The 16,697-nt window shown below is 43.5% G+C and overlaps 1 protein-coding gene across 1 annotated transcript in view; it reads right to left on the bottom strand.

Moving 5' to 3' along the window:
- The window catches only part of LOC128688293 (discoidin domain-containing receptor 2), a 243,482-nt gene that overhangs the window by 135,369 nt on the left and 91,416 nt on the right, over window positions 1-16,697 (bottom strand). The gene's annotated exons all lie outside the window — the stretch shown is intronic.

The following is a 16,697-nucleotide window of genomic DNA, read 5'->3' on the forward strand; positions in this document are numbered from 1 at the left end:
TTTTCAGTTTAAGTTAACATAAGAAAGAAGGAACACTACAGCAGGCCTACTGACCCATGCGAAGCAGGTCCATGTTACCCTTCGGATTAGCCCAATGACCCGCCTAGTCAGGTCACTTCCGCTTAAGGAGCACGGCATCAGACCTGGTAGCACAAGCTAGTCAGGTGCAACTCGCACCCACCCACACCCACTCATGTATTTATCAAACCTATTTTTGAAACTACACAGTTTTAGCCTCTATAACTGTACTCGGGATTCTCTGTGGTTTCCAGCTCTGTTCTTCCTGGTAGTATAGTTTTCTCCCTATAGAGGATACATGCTAAATTTCCATTAGACATCCTGAATCTTGGCGAGATTCCCTGCCATATACACTGGATTACCTTCGTCATGTATCTTCAACATACACACAAAAGCTGAATTGCATGGGGATGTTCATATGTAAAACTGACGTTCAATTTTGGGACTTTTAAATGATGATAATAATAATATCTTTATTTCTACAAGTACATGTACAAGGTATACAGTCGTAGCTGACATCAATGACATACTACTATATAGAAAGCCGCTTATGCTGAGCATTTCGGGCAAATTAAGTCAGTTTTGTCCCAGGATGCGACCCACACTAGTCGACTAATACTCGGGTACCCATTTTACTGATGGGGAACATAGACAACCGGTGTAAGGAAACGCCCAAAGTTTACATACTCGCCGGGAATTGAACCCGGACTCTAGCCGTGTGAAGAAAGAGCTTCAGTGTCACCAGACCGCGGGCCGAGTGGTATGATGTTAACAGGTTTACAAGTGTTTGCAGCAGTCAGTTCCTCCTCGTGGGTGGTTTGTGTGAAATCTGAAAACATTTCTAATTGGCTTTAATATTTTGTTTACCCTTATGCTGATGCTTCGTATTGTTAATGGGTTGTGCAGACGCCACTTTCCCATTTTTGAACGGTTACTGATAATGATTCTTACGCAATAACTTGAAGATGAGTCTTGTAATATACTTTAAACTTTCATTGCTAGTGTGTGCTAACTGGACGATGGCAAACCACGGAGCGGTTGGGATTTGCACCCATGGCGTGCGAGTCCTAAAACTCACCATGGATTCAAACCCCACCCGTTCCGTGATTTGTTTGCAATCTTATGACGATTTCGTAAATTATGTAGATACCAGTTTGTTGATTTTGTTTAAATTTTAGGCTTGCCTAGCTGGTAGCTTTTAGCCCTTATATATTTTCTTATATGATTACATTAAGAACTTAAAGTAACCACAAAGACAACTCGAAAATAAAATAATTTTTTTTTTTTACACAGGGTTTGACAAGGTTAAGGATCCCTAGCTTTATTGACAGCTATTTACAGGTTAAGGATTCCTAACTTTATTGGCAAGCTAAGAGCTGTTACCTACATCAGCTCATTTGAAAGCATTTTTATTGTTATGAGACATACAAGTAGGGAACAGGATGAAGTTGGAGCCATCTGTGGGCCAGCATTTTCATTTGATCAACTGACTTTATCTCGTTGACATCATTATGCTGTACGAATGTGTTCCATACTTGAGTCATCCTGGGTATGTATGATCTCAGATGGAGTGATGTCCTGGAGAAGGGTACAGCCAGAGTGAAGCTGCTGCTTTCTGCCCGTCTTGTGGCATAAAAGCTTGTTTCACGCTGTCCTCGAAGTGGATCCAAGTGTCGTATTTTGACAATATTGGCCTTGTACATAACAGTAAGGCCACCCACATCCCTCCTATGTTGAAGGCTCTGCTGAAATGACAGATCTATCCAGGATGGGTCCAGGCGAGAGATGAGACGTCTTGCTCTGTTCTCTACTCTGTCAAGCAGTCGCAGATGAGAGGGGGGCAGGCAAACCAAGAAAGTGGAGCATACTCAAGGTGAAGCGTACTTGTGCCTCGTACAGGATCTTGCAACGCCTACTGTCAAGCAGATGCGAGATACGGCGAAGTGCTGTAAGCTTCCTGGCTGCCTTGTTTGCAAGATTTACAACATGGTTCTTCATGGTTAGTTTGGAGTCAAATTTCACCCCAAGGATATCAACTTCTTCTCCAGGTGCCAACACCCTCCCATTCATCCTTACTACTGCACCAGCATTACCATCATGGCGCCTAGAGACGATCATCATTTGCGTTTTCTCAGGTGCAAATGTTACTTGCCATCTATTTCCCCAAGCTGATATAGCTCTCAGCTGGTGATTGATGTAGCTTAGAGCAGCTGGCATTTCTTCTCTTGGATAAGTGAATGTCAATGTACAGTCGTCTGCATATGCATGTGATTCTGGGATGAAATGAAGGTCGTTGAAGTAGACATTCCATAACAATGGACCCAGCACGCTTCCTTGTGGAACACTTGCCCCAATAGGATGTCTTGCTGATTCCGTTCCATTGAGAACTACACTTAGAGATCTACCATGAAGGTAATGACTGAGGAGACATAGCACAGAGCCTGCAATTCCCAGTGCTTGAAGTTTTGCTAAGAGGCCCTGGTGCCACACCCGGTCGAAAGCGCCAGCAATGTCCAGTGCTACCGCACAGCTGACTTTGGATTCATCCAGTGACTGGTGCCACTTAGTGGAGAGGTTTAACAACAGATCAGCAGCAGAGTAACCTTTCCTGAAGCCATATTGACGATCACAAAGTAGTAAGTGGTAGTCAAAAAACTCTGTCATTTGTCTTGAGATTATTGTCTCAAGGATCTTACCAGTGATTGACAGGAGTGACACTGGTGGTCCCATCCTGTCGATTTAGAGGTGGAATGAGATCATCAGGCAGATAACCTTGTCTGTCCTTGACCAAGGACCACCAGGTTTTGGAGCCTACCCTACCTGATGCTAGCTTTCTTTTAGTGTCCACCTCCCATTTAGCAATGGCCCACTTTTGAACGTCACCCATATGCCTACAGGCTTGCCTGTGCAAGTTCCTGTTATAGGTGGTAGGATGTCTCTTATACCTTCGCCATGCTTTGTACTTAGCAGTAGCAGCCTCTCTACAACGAAAGCCAAACCAAGGCTGATCTGTAGGCTTCGTCACATATTGCCGGTGAGGAATGTGTTCTTGTTGTAGATTAAGGATGTATCCAGTGAAGGCTTTCACTTGGTTGTCAACATCCCCTTGGAGAAGAGCATTCCAGTCGGTGGTGGCGAGCTCAGAGCAAAGGGCTGGCCAATTACCTCTTTCCCATAACCAGGTTGTGCGTGTGGACTCCTCACCTCGTTCTGTTGGGATCTTAAGTGTCGTAAAAACAGCCTTGTGGTCAGACGATCCAACGTAGCCGAGGGGTTGACAAGTGACTATGCCTTCTGCCAGATCACTCACTACTGGGTCAAGGGAGGAGCCAGAGATATGAGTAGGGAAATCAAAGTTTCTCATGTCAAACACTGCAAGAAGGTCACCAAAGTCCCTCTGTATAAGGTGCTGGTTGAGGTCACCAACAATTATAATATGTTGACAGTTGTGTTGTAGCAGAAGGGAGTCAATATTTTCCATTAGGAAGTTGATGGGGTTTGCATGTTGCCACTGAGGTCTGTACATTGCACATGCTAGTACAGAGGTACTAGTGTTTATACAGAGCTTGAAGAACATCATTTCAAGATGTGTAGGGGTGGCAACATCAATGTGCTGGGCATGAACACTTTTAGAGAAGCACACAGCAACACCTCCTCCTTGCCCTTGCCTGTCTCTTCTCATCCATGAGGTGTAGCCAGCAATTCTTGCAAAATTTTCAGGAGTCCTGTCATCTAAAAATGTTTCAACAACAGCTATCAGGTCGGGACGTCGAGTATTCACAAAACTATGTGTGAGCTCTCCAACATTAGTAATGAAACCTCTAATGTTGGCCGACAGGATGCTGATAGACTGGCTCCTCATGATGAAGTGGTCAGCTTGAGGTGTTCGAAAAAATTAAAATAGATGACCTAGATAGCGAAAATAAAGTTACATTGATGTAAAGACGTTAAGTTACTGGATGTGGAGAATATTCTTGTGTAATAACCAATTATATCTGCTGGGACCGATTATGTCTACTGTGACCGATTATATCTGCTATGACCGATTATATCTGCTATGACCGATTATATCTGCTATGACCGATTATACCTGCTTTGACAGATTATATCTGCTCATCATATTCATGGGAAAGCTCTAAATTCATAGTGGTCAAACAGCTGTTAAGGAACAGGAGGTATATACATAAATTACCCAGATCTCTTATGAGAGGGTTATATCTGTGTTGTTCCAGTCACCGTTATTGTCTTTTTCTTCTTAATGGGAGGTAATAAAGATCAATCCAGAGAAGGAAAGGCTGATCACAATTCCTTGAATCAAGAATTCTTGACATGCATCAAGGAACCCTCATGAAGCACCTTGCTGATTAATTTTCTTTCTGTTGCCTTTAATTATGTGGACTGTCCAACCTTTAATTTTTACTTCTTTATTAAAAACTTGTATAAAAAAAACAGTTTGGGTTATCGCATGCAACTGTCTGCTTCTGTAGTCTGGTTTCTCTTCCTCTTCTCCTCCTCTTCTCCTTTTGAGTTCCTCTTAATCAAGAATTCAAAGCTTAGCACTGTGTGATCACTGACTCTTAGTATTTGTCGAGCAAGATCTTTACCTGACTGACGCTAACTACGTAATGTTAATTAATTATCCACGGATAACGCCAGCCATCCCACATCCGATTTACGAAGATGGAAATAATCTTTTCCAACAGGGCTGTGTAAAAATAGACATGTATGCACTATGTATCAGTAACACATCCAGTGTACACGTGTTGCTTAATGTATCTCACGTAAAGATACATAACCTGCTTACATCAGGTCCCAAGTGTGGCTTCTGGGCGCCCGGGATTCAAATCTCTCTAAGGCCTGGCAGTATTCAGCCATATTGAAAGCCTACAGCGGTGAGACAAAGGCTGTACCTAATGCTAGTTATGTCTACATCCCTAGTTTATCTTACCTGGTTATACTTAATGGCTTACAACTCAATCAGCTTGCAATTTATGGCCTGAGGGGATAGTATGGGAATGCAGCAACCATGCATCCTCCTCAGGCTCCCTTTGTGGAGTTGGGGTATGTCTGTTGTTTTTAGCCGGCTCGAAGCATGTACCATCTAACCCCCCCCCCTCTCCCTCTCCTCTCGCTTCATCTGGTTAGAATACTAGTTTTTCCACATCACGCATCATCGAAGTGAAGACTAGGTGCAGTCGTGCAGGTTCAACTCATATTCTTGTGGTTTCTGTGCTGTGCTGTCTGTGTATATTTTGTGTGTGTGTGTGTGTGTGTGTGTGTGTGTGTGTGTGTGTGTGTGTGTGTGTGTGTGTGTGTATACTCACCTAATTCACCTAATTGTGGTTGCAGGGGTCGAGACTCAGCTCCTAGCCCCGCCTCTTCACTGGTCGCTACTAGGTCTGCTCTCTGCTTCCTGAGCATTGTGTATGTGTGTGTGTGTGTGTGTGTATGTGTGTGTGTGTGTGTGTGTGTGTGTGTGTGTGTGTGTGTGTGTGTACGTGTTCTCTAGTCCTTCAATCATTCACACTGGAGAGTGTCCTTGTACATTCTGAATGTCCCAGACTTAATTTTGTTGTGACCACCACAATCGCAACCCCTCCCCCCACCATTAACAACCACCATCAATAGTACCAGAATCATAGCCGCCGCCACCAGTAGTGCCACCACAATTGCATCCACACTTACTAACTACAACTACAGCAACACCAACTCATCCCCAAAGTCTTAGTAACGGTAAATAACATGCATCACCACAACCACGACTACACGTCAACTAACCACCACCACATTCCCAACCACGCCCACTTACAACCACGCCCATTACCAGTAGCCACCACACCTACTAACCCCCACAAAGCACTACAAGACACTTGACCCAGACACCCCTCTCCCCCCCCCCCCCACCGACGACCAGAGGTCCAATAATAGCCACGTAATCAGCCGGACGGTCGTAACGAGCGTCGTAATGGCAATTACGTAGTTAAGGCATCTCTCTCTCTCTCCCACCTGTTCCCCCGACCACGCCCCTCTCATATTTCCTCCCCTTATCTCTAATTTCCCCCTCACATGCTAATGGAATGGTGAGGGGAGGTTCGTAGGGAGGGTGAGGGAGTGGAGGAAGGGAGATAAGGTGGGTGAGGGAGTGTGGGGGAGAAGACAAGGATGGTAGAGGTTTAACGTCCCATATATCACCCACCATAAGCTCCCTTTTTCGTGGCCTTGATCATTATTCCTGACAAATTATCTCTATTTTCTTAAAATTGTACATAAATAATGTTAACAAAACTTATAAATTAATAATATTAATGTTTTGCTATACCTTGAGTATACCTGGAGAGGGTGTCGGGGGTCAACGCCCCCGCGGCCCGGTCTGTGACCAGGCCTCATGGATCAGGGCCTGATCAACCAGGCTGTTACTGTTAGCCAAATGCAACCCGACGTACGAACCACAGCCCGGCTGGTCAGGTACTGACTTTAGGTGCCTGTCCAGCGCCTTCTTGAAGACAGCCAGGGGTCTGTTGGTAATCCCCCTTATGTATGCTGGGAGGCAGTTGAACAGTCCTGGGCCCCTGACACTGTGTTCCTTCTTATCGTGCTAGTAGCACCCCTGTACATTTTCTAGGTCAGCAATTTCATCTGCCTTGAAAGGTGGTGTTAGAGTGCAGCAATATTCCAGCCTTGATAGAACAAGTTACCTGAAGAGTGTCACCATGGGCTTGGTATCCCTGGTTTTGAAGATTCTCATTATCCATCCTGTCACTTTTCTAACAGATGTGATTGATACAATATTGTGGTCTTTGAAGGTGAGATCCTCTGACATTATCACTCTCAGGTCTTTAACATTAGTTTTTCGATGCAGTTTTAATTTCCTCACGTTTTCTATATAGGAGAAATTTAAATTTCTCATTATTGAACTTCATATTGTTTTATGCGGCCCATTTAAAGATTTGGTTGATGTCCGCTTGAAGTCTTGCAGTAACTTCAATGGAGGACACTATCATGCAAATTCGGTATTATCTGCAAAGGAAGACACGGTGCTGTGGCTTACTTCCCTGTCTGTCAGATACGAGGATGAGGAACAGGATGGGAGCGAGTACTGTGCCTTGTGGAACAAAACTTTTCACCGTAGCCGCCTCAGACTACTCTGTTTACTAGTACTATTTATGTTCTATTTGTTAGGAAATTATAGATCCATCTACCTACTTTAACTATTATTCCTTTATCAAGCATTTTGTGCGCTATTACACCATGGTCACACTTGTCAAAGGCTTTTACAAAGTCTGTGTATACTATATCTGCGTTTTGTTTTTCTTCTAGAGCATCCAGGACCTTGTCATAGTGGTCCAGTAGTTGGGACAGACAGGAGCGACCTGCTCTTAACCCGTGCTGCCCTGGATTGTGTAACTGATGGGTATCTAGATGGGTGGTGATCTTGCTTCAAGGAACCCTTTACGTATGGAGCGTTAACGCTATCGGTCTATAGTTCTTAGCTATTGCTTTACTGCCACTTTGTGGAGTGGGACTGTCTGTTGTTTTTAGCAGCTGTGTGCGACCCGTGTCCATGTTCCCTCTCCATAGGAGTTCCACGAGTCTGGGCCCATAAATATATTTCAGTTCATTGAAAGAGCGGTAAACCCGTGAGAAGCCGCACAGCACTTTGGGAAATGAGAGAGTAATCAAGTTTGGTCCGAGGCAAGGTAGGTAAGATCCAAATCCTTGGATCAAGAGCCGTTTATTCACCTCAAGGGAATATATATGAAGAGAGAGACGTTATGACTTAACTTAGTGTTCTACTAAACTATAATTTTGTTCACGCAGTGTTTCAATGATGGGCTCTTGATCCATGAAATTAGATTGGTCTTAGGTCAATCCAATATTTGACTTGTGTTGAATTATTACACCAGCAACACAAACAGCAACACTCGTAGAGGTTCAGATTACAGCAACACAACAAACAGTACCCACCGTAGACTACAACAACCCAACAGAATCCAAACATGTATTTGAGAAATCTCGTGTAGACGTGTAGTATACATAATTGGTTGTGAGTGCAGCATCACGTCCAATATGGCCGACAAGTAACCCGTGACGTCACTTTGAAAACTTCAAAGATGCATATTGCTCTATAAGATGATACCAGGAATGGGATCATCGTGTACGTATGTGTGTGCCAGCGTGATTATACGTGCATGCGTGTACATGAGTGCGTATTTACGTGCTTATTTACCGGTGTATGTACTTTGCTTGCGTGTGTACGGGCAGGCCTACGTGTGTAAATGTGTGCGTGTGTTCTCTTGTGTACCTACAGACCTTCATATGTACACTTGCCTGCTTGTATGTACGTGCTAGCATGCGTGTACACGGGTGTGCTTTTTTGCGAATGTACACGTAAACCTGTGTGTTTTTGACTGCATCCATGCACGTGTCTAGGGCTGCATGCACGTGTTTTGGGCTGCATGCACGTGTCTAGGGCTGCATGCACGTGTCTAGGGCTACATGCACGTGTCTAGGTCTCCATGCACGTGTCTAGGGCTGCATGCACGTGTCTAGGTCTGCATGTACGTGTCTAGGTCTGCACTCACGTGTCTAGGTCTGCACTCACGTGTCTAGGGCTGCATGTACGTGTCTAGGGCTGCATGCACGTGTCTAGGGCTGCATGAACGTGTCTAGGGCTGCATGCACGTGTCTAGGGATACATGCACGTGTCTAGGAGCTGCATGCACGTGTCTAGGGCTGCATGCACGTGTCTAGGAGCTGCATGCACGTGTCTAGGGCTGAATGCACGTGTCTAGGAGCTGCACGCACGTGTCTAGGAGATGCATGCAAGTGCCTAGGGCTGCACGCATGTGCCTAGGAACACGTGCACGTGTCTAGGGATACATGCACGTGTCTAGGGCTGCATGCACGTGTCTAGGGCTGCATGCACGTGTCTAGGGCTACATGCACGTGTCTATGGCTACATGCACGTGTCTATGGCTACATGCACGTGTCTATGGCTACATGCACGTGTCTAGGGCTACATGCACGTGTCTAGGGCTACATGCACGTGTCTAGGGCTACATGCACGTGTCTAAGGCTACATGCACGTGTCTAGGGCTAAATGCACGTGTCTAGGGTTACATGCACGTGTTCAGGGCTACATGCACGTGTCTAGGACTACATGCACGTGTCTAGGGCTACATGCACGTGTCTAGGACTACATGCACGTGTCTAGGGTTACATGCACGTATCCAGGGCTACATGCACGTGTCCAGGGCTACATGCAGGTGTCCAGGGCTACATGCAGGTGTCCAGGGCTACATGCAGGTGTCCAGGGCTACATGCAGGTGTCCAGGGCTACATGCAGGTGTCCAGGGCTACATGCAGGTGTCCAGGGCTACATGCAGGTGTCCAGGGCTACATGCAGGTGTCCAGGGCTACATGCAGGTGTCCAGGGCTACATGCAGGTGTCCAGGGCTGTGCGTGCACTTGTACAAGTATACATCATGTTATTTTAAATTTACATGTTTTGCAGATATGTCGATGTAAACAGTGTTTTAAAGGCGACTATGTGAGCCAGGCAGGTGGTGCTGGTGGAGTAGTTGTTGTAGTAGTTGTAGTTGTTGTTGTAGTAGTTGTAGAAGTTGTTGTTGTAGTTGTAGAAGTTGTTGTTGTAGTTGTATTAGTAGTTGTTTTAGTAGTTGTAGTTGTTGTTTTAGTAGTAGTGGTTGTATTAGTTGTAGTATTTGTAGTAGTTGTAGTTGTAGCTGTTGTAGTTGTTGTTGCTGTAGTTGTAGCATTAGCTATAGTCGTTGTAGTAGTTTCGTAATAATAGATACAAACACAAACACACAAATAAGACAGATACAGACACACAAACAGATACGGATGCACATACATATACATACAGACAAATATATGGACATTCATTCATTCATAAAAGAACACTCTCCACTATGTGGTACGAGTCACTGGATGAATCCCCAGTCAGCTATGCAAGTCCTGGACACAGGTGGTACCTTCACCTGGGTATGGCATCATGGACTCTTGCGTATACTCCAAACACTTAGTCTACTGACTCTACACTTCACTTCTTTAGAGACTATGTTCACTAAGGTGCTTGTAGATTCTTTTCGGTGAAGCAGAATCTACAAGTAACTCAATCTGAGTCAGCGTTCTACAAGGAAGTATATTTGTTCCACTGTTATGAAATATACTCCAGCGATATACTTCGTGTCATTCCAAAGTCAATTATCTTTGCATGGGAATCTAGTAAGAAACGAGATGCCTGTCACTTTCAGATATATAACTGACAGCTATATCAACCTGGGGAGGCAAACGATGGTAGATTAAAATTGCTTCTAAGAAAACACAAGTAGTGATTGTCTCTAGACAGCATGATGTTAATGTCAGAAAATGGGGTAATATTGTGATTGGAAGGGTGTTAGAGCCCGGGGATGAGGTGGGGTCCTAGGAGTGAAATTTAACTCAAAAATATCTAAAGAGTATCTCGTAGTTGCTTAGAAGGTACAAATGTGCTTACCATGAGTATACACCACTTTCTTGGACTACCTGCCCCTCTGTATCTTCTAATACTTGTTGATAGGATAAAAGACCGTGCAAAGCGACTTCTCTCTCATCTCTCATCGTTTGACTTGTGTCCAAAGTCAGTGTAATCAAAGTGCCACATTTGGCTCAACTTTGGGATCAGAGAAGATAGCTTTTATGCCACAAGACGGGCAGAAAACTGTACCCTTTCTGAAGAGCATCGCTTCATCCGAGATCATTCCTTCCTAAAATAATTTAAGTTGGGCATTTGCTCATACAGCATTCATACACTGATGAAGTAAACTCAGTTGATCAAATGAAACGTTTGGTCAGCAGCTGGTCACTACCTCACTCTGATCCTCATTTGCCTCTCATAAAAATAAATACTAGTTATATGCTGTCTGTAGTTTTATTAATAAATAATTTCTGGCTGAGAGGAGTAACGAGATTGTTTTATTTTAGCATAGCCTTATTAACGACACACCTGTGTTTAAAAATGCCTATTAATTTTGTGAATTATTGTACTTTTCTGTGTTGAAAGTTAAATATAGTTTGTTTTCCCTGTAATATGAAAGAAAATCTGCTTAAAGCCGCCTGATAAATTATATTAAGGGATGCTTTTAAATGTGCTGAGGTAGGTAGCAACTCTCTGCTTGTAAAATGAAGGCAGTTTGTCTCATTCTACCAGTGTTACATCGTTGTGTATGTAAATAAGTGGAGAGGGAATGGAAGGTGGAGATGGAAGATGGTCAGAATGGGAAGCGGAGAATGGAGAAAATGGAGTAGAAGAGGATAGAAAGGAGGTAACCTGGAGCCTATTCCGGGAATCAACGCCCCCGCGGCTCGGTCAACGACCAGGCCTCCCGGTGGATCAGGGCCTGATCAAACAGGCTGTTACTGCTGGCCGCACGCAGTCCAATGTACGAACCACAGCCCGGGTGATCCGGCACTGACTTTAGATATTTGTCCAGCTCTCTCTTGAAGGTAGCCAGGGGTTTATTGGTAATTCCCCTTATGCTTGGTGGGAGGCTGTTGAACAGTCTTGGGCCCCAGACACTTATGGTGTTTTCTCATAGTGTACCAATGGTAAGGTAACGGTTTATTTAATAACCGTAACATAATAGGAATAAGGCAATCTAAATGTATATACATCCAATGTATAACCAGGTCTTAAGTATAACTAGCCTCATGGTATATCTAACAAGGTCTTAAGCATAATTAGCCTCATAGTATATATAACCAGGTCTTATAGCGTATATAACATGGTGTTATAACTAGCTAGTGGCCTCACTAGTCTACTTGAAGTATACCGAGGTATTAACAGAACCCCGAGTAAACTATACATAGTGAAGGGACAGAGCCCAGGAGCTGTAGATCACCTCCACACGCGGAATAAACACAATAAACATAGACAAGGCAAAACAAGATGCGATTGCAGGTTGGTACTGTAATGTATGAGAGTTGTAATTAGCAGACGCAGGTTCGAACTTCCACCACTCCTTGCGCTGACTGACTCCCACGGGTTTAGCGCCTAATAAATATAATAGCAATTTGAATCTGCAAATTACAAACATAATTGCGTGCTAATGTGTTTCGGTTTTATCTTTTTGTAATATATAAGAAATAATGTACCATAAACCCCACACGTTTTATACATGTTCTTGTGTGTACACTGAGGACCACAGTAAGCGCGCCTCTAGCAGGACAGTGATGGTGCGAATGATGGTGAAAGTTTTTCCTTTTCGGATCACCCTGCCTTGGTGGGAAACGGCCGATGTGTTAATGAAAGAACACACACACACACACACACACACACACACACACACACACACACACACACACACACACACACACACACACACACATATATATATATATATATATATATATATATATATATATATATATATATAATCACAATTTATTTTATCCACAGTATTCTCATGTTTTGGATAAAAGTATTGAAGAGATGACATGGAGATATAATGAACCTCGTACATCAATGAACCAGCCAAACAACCTACAAGAGGGAAATATCACTGTATACGAGTGTTTAGTATTAACATAAACATTCAGTTTTTCCGTGTTCCTCCTCCCCCATGTTTTTCCCGGCCCTTTGTAGCCAGGGCTGTAGTAAAGGGGGAGGAAGGGGGTTATTCCTATGCAGATTTTCCCCTTTACCTGTGCTTGGTAGGGTAGAATGGAACCCGGGTAATGGATCGGGTGTGTGTGTCCGACTGAATGTCGGAAGCCTAAGCTACCTTTTGCGTTGGTATTTTATATTAAATATGTCGATACTGTATCTTTGAGTGAGGAAGCATTTTTGCTCTCAAAATGTCAGACACGGTGTCAAGAACGGGTATGACACGTGGGACAATTTACACGTTCCTGGCAGATGTTATTTTACATAGTTAATTTCTCTGAATTGTTGGATTCTGAGCAGTAACGTGAGATTGTATTTTTTTGAGCAACAGACTCTTATTGCAAGTATTGTTTTTTTTTCCATTAAAACATTAATCTTGGGTTTAAGTTTTAATTTGTCAGTTTTATTAAACTTATTCTTTTCCTGGCAATAACCATAGAATGTCTATTAATCACAAATAAGCCAAACATTAAACAGAGGAGCTTACGACGACATTTCGGCCCGACTTGGCCCATTTACAAAGTCGGTCCGAGTCGTACGGAAAAGCCGTGGTAAACTTCTCTCTTCTATGTACGAATTATTTGTGTATTGTACCAGTCCCGGTATTGTGTCTTATTGTTCGTATTGTTTATTATTGTCGACCTCAGTACTTGTATGTTGATGATTCTTACTTAGTCAAGGTTTGAATTCTTTTTTTGACGTGTCTGCTAAATTTCCAGTTTTCTTAAGATATTTTGAAAATGTAAATATTTGTTTCCACTCTATAATTTGTAAATGTTTATTTTTTGTATATTTTGAGAAATTGATCTTCGTGTGATAACTAGATAATTTCTTTTCAGATAGGCTTCAAACTCTCATAACTGGTGTCTTAGGTAGGGATCGACGTGGCTTGGTGTTATATAGGAACCAGTTTATTTTCATTAGGAACTTATGCCACATCCTGTACTATTCCTTTTGCGGCCATGTGGAAGACTAGGCTGAACCTGTGAGATGTATGGATATATTTTTCGGATCGCACAAACACCGAAAAACTTATCATTATAATTGTTTTTAATGTTTCACTTAAATGCTTGTTGTGGTATCTAATACCAAGTTCGTTACCAGAAGCATGTATTATTAACAATTAACATAGAGGAGCTTACGACAACGTTTCGGTCCGACTTCGATCATTTACAAAGTCCCACTCGTCGTAAGCTCCTCTCTCCTACGTGCGAGTTATTTGTGTATTGTTCCAGGCATAGTATTGTGCCTTTTTGTCCACTTTACAAGTTCCCAGTAGCATCTCGTATATACTAACATTACATACCTTAGTCACCTACTTACATATACTCTCATGGAGCCCTTAACACACACCTAACATTACACCTAAGAGTGGGTGTGACAGCATCCACTAGTTTAGGAGGAAGTTAGTCAGGCGAGTAGCACGTTAAGAGGCGAGGCTCTCCCTCTGCACCAGTTCCTTCTCTCTTCTAATACACAACACCTTATCACCTAACAATTTACCCCCACTGTGAAATTATTAAAATTTTCTGTTTATCTTTGATTATGATTTTCACTATAACTAATTCCCCCTCCAAAAAATTAAAACGTTGGTGGAAGTCATTATTATGCAGATTAACTTGATCTTGGGGCAATTAAGATGTTATTAGATAATCAAGGAGGTGTGGCGACGTGGTAAAGTGGTGTGTGTGTGTGAGGGGTGTTCCAGCTCCCGGACCCCGTTTCTAAAGTAGTGAGATTTCGATGAAACGCATCGTTAATCACATTTGTTCTCTGTTATCTACATTTGAATTCAAGTATACATTTGATAAATGCGATTAAAAAAAAAATAACAGGTTACACAATGTTTTGAAAAATGTTGACATATCATAAATATTCTTGTATTGCCAACTAACTGTTAACGTGAATTGTTTATGTACTATATAAATCTTCACAATGTAACCAAAACAAATCATAGCACACTATTTACATTCCTAAACCCACGTCAATAAGTCACATTACAAAAAGTATCATGAATAACTAGCAGAGGATGGGTGAAATGAGGTTTGATCCAAAGAAAAGGAGAAACCCAATCTTCTCCATTTTCCCAGAACAATAGCCCTTCATTGCAACAAAAAATCTCCCTTGGAAGGGATGAAGTACACAGTTCCCCTTCACTACCTCCCCATTAATGTGCGCTGTCTCCACCATCTCTCACAATCTAGTTCATTAACATCTCTAACTCGTAATGACATTTAACCGTTGTATATATATTTCCGTAACTCTAACTATCCCGTATGACTCACGAAATCGTAATGACACGATTGCAAACAAACCATACCACGGACGGGGTTAAAACCCGCGATCAGAGAGTCGTGAAACTCCAGACCGATGCGTTAGCCACTGGGCCAACTGATCGCGGGTTCTAACCCCACTCGTGGAGTGGTTTATCCTGTATGTTTTGATCATGTCTCTTCTGAGATAGGTGTATCAGTGAATCATTTCCTGAAGTCTGTGTTTCTTAGATACCTAACGCAAGGAACTAATCTGTGGGTAGATGCTTAGAATCCAATTTGAGTCTAATGTGACTGTGGAATCTGGCTCCATCACGTCTGTTTACACCGATATTTACATAATGTGTATCATCCTGAAGAAACCTTAAATTTCCGGAACTCGTTTAATATTTTTATATTTTTTTCAGTTGATAAGACACATTGTCAGGACACAGGCAACTTTATTACCAAAATGTTTTGCTTGCACGCGGGCCTCGTCGGTTTAATACAGGTAATGTAAGTGGGAGTATCTCTGACTGAAGCCTGCTGCGCAGGCGAAACGTGTCGGCACCGTCTGCCACCAGATATTACTGCCAGCATTGGGAAAGTTCAGCGTCATATTTTTCATTAGTGTTTCTCCCTCTCTGAGCGTGAGAGTTACCTTACATTTGGCAGTTACCTTACCTACTGGTGGCAGTTGCCTTACCTACTGGAGGCAGTTACCTTACCTACTGGTGGCAGTTGCCTTACCTACTGGTGGCAGATGCCTTACCTACTGGTGGCAGTTACCTTACCTACTGGTGGCAGTTACCTTACCTACTGGTGGCAGTTACTTTACCTACTGGTGGAAGTTGCCTTACCTACTGGTGGCAGTTGCCTTACCTACTGGTGGCAGTTACCTTACCTACTGGTGGCAGATGCCTTACCTACTGGTGGCAGTTGCCTCACCTACTGGTGGCAGTTGCCTTACCTACTGGTGGCAGTTGCCTTACCTACTGGTGGCAGTTGCCTTACCTACTGGTGGCAGTTACCTTACCTACTGGTGGCAGATGCCTTACCTACTGGTGGCAGTTGCCTTACCTACTGGTGGCTGATGCCTTACCTACTGGTGGCAGTTGCCTTACCTACTGGTGGCAGTTGCCTTACCTACTGGTGGCAGTTGCCTTACCTACTGGTGGAAGTTACCTTACCTACTGGTGGCAGTTACCTTACCTACTGGTGGCAGTTGCCTTATCTACTGGTGGCAGTTGCCTTACCTACTGGTGGCAGTTGCCTTATCTACTGGTGGAAGTTACCTTACCTACTGGTGGCAGTTACCTACTGGTGTAGTTGCCTTACCTACTGGTGGCAGTTGCCTTACCTACTGGTGGCAGTTGCCTTACCTACTGGTGGCAGTTACCTTACCTACTGGTGGCAGTTACCTTACCTACTGGTGGCAGTTACCTTACCTACTGGTGGCAGTTGCCTTACCTACTGGTGGCAGTTGCCTTACCTACTGGTGGCAGTTACCTTACCTACTGGTGGCAGTTGCCTTACCTACTGGTGACAGTTGCCTTACCTACTGGTGGCAGTTGCCTTACCTACTGGTGGCACTTGCCTTACATACTGGTGGCAGTTACCTTACCTACGGGTGGCAGTTACCTACTGATGGCAGTTGCCTTATCTACTGGTGGAAGTTACCTTACCTACTGGTGGCAGTTGCCTTACCTACTGGTGGCAGTTACCTTACCTACTGGTGGCAGTTGCCTTACCTACTG

The sequence above is a fragment of the Cherax quadricarinatus genome, chromosome 1 (assembly GCF_038502225.1).
Source record: "Cherax quadricarinatus isolate ZL_2023a chromosome 1, ASM3850222v1, whole genome shotgun sequence".
Classification (NCBI taxonomy): Eukaryota; Metazoa; Arthropoda; class Malacostraca; order Decapoda; family Parastacidae; genus Cherax; species Cherax quadricarinatus.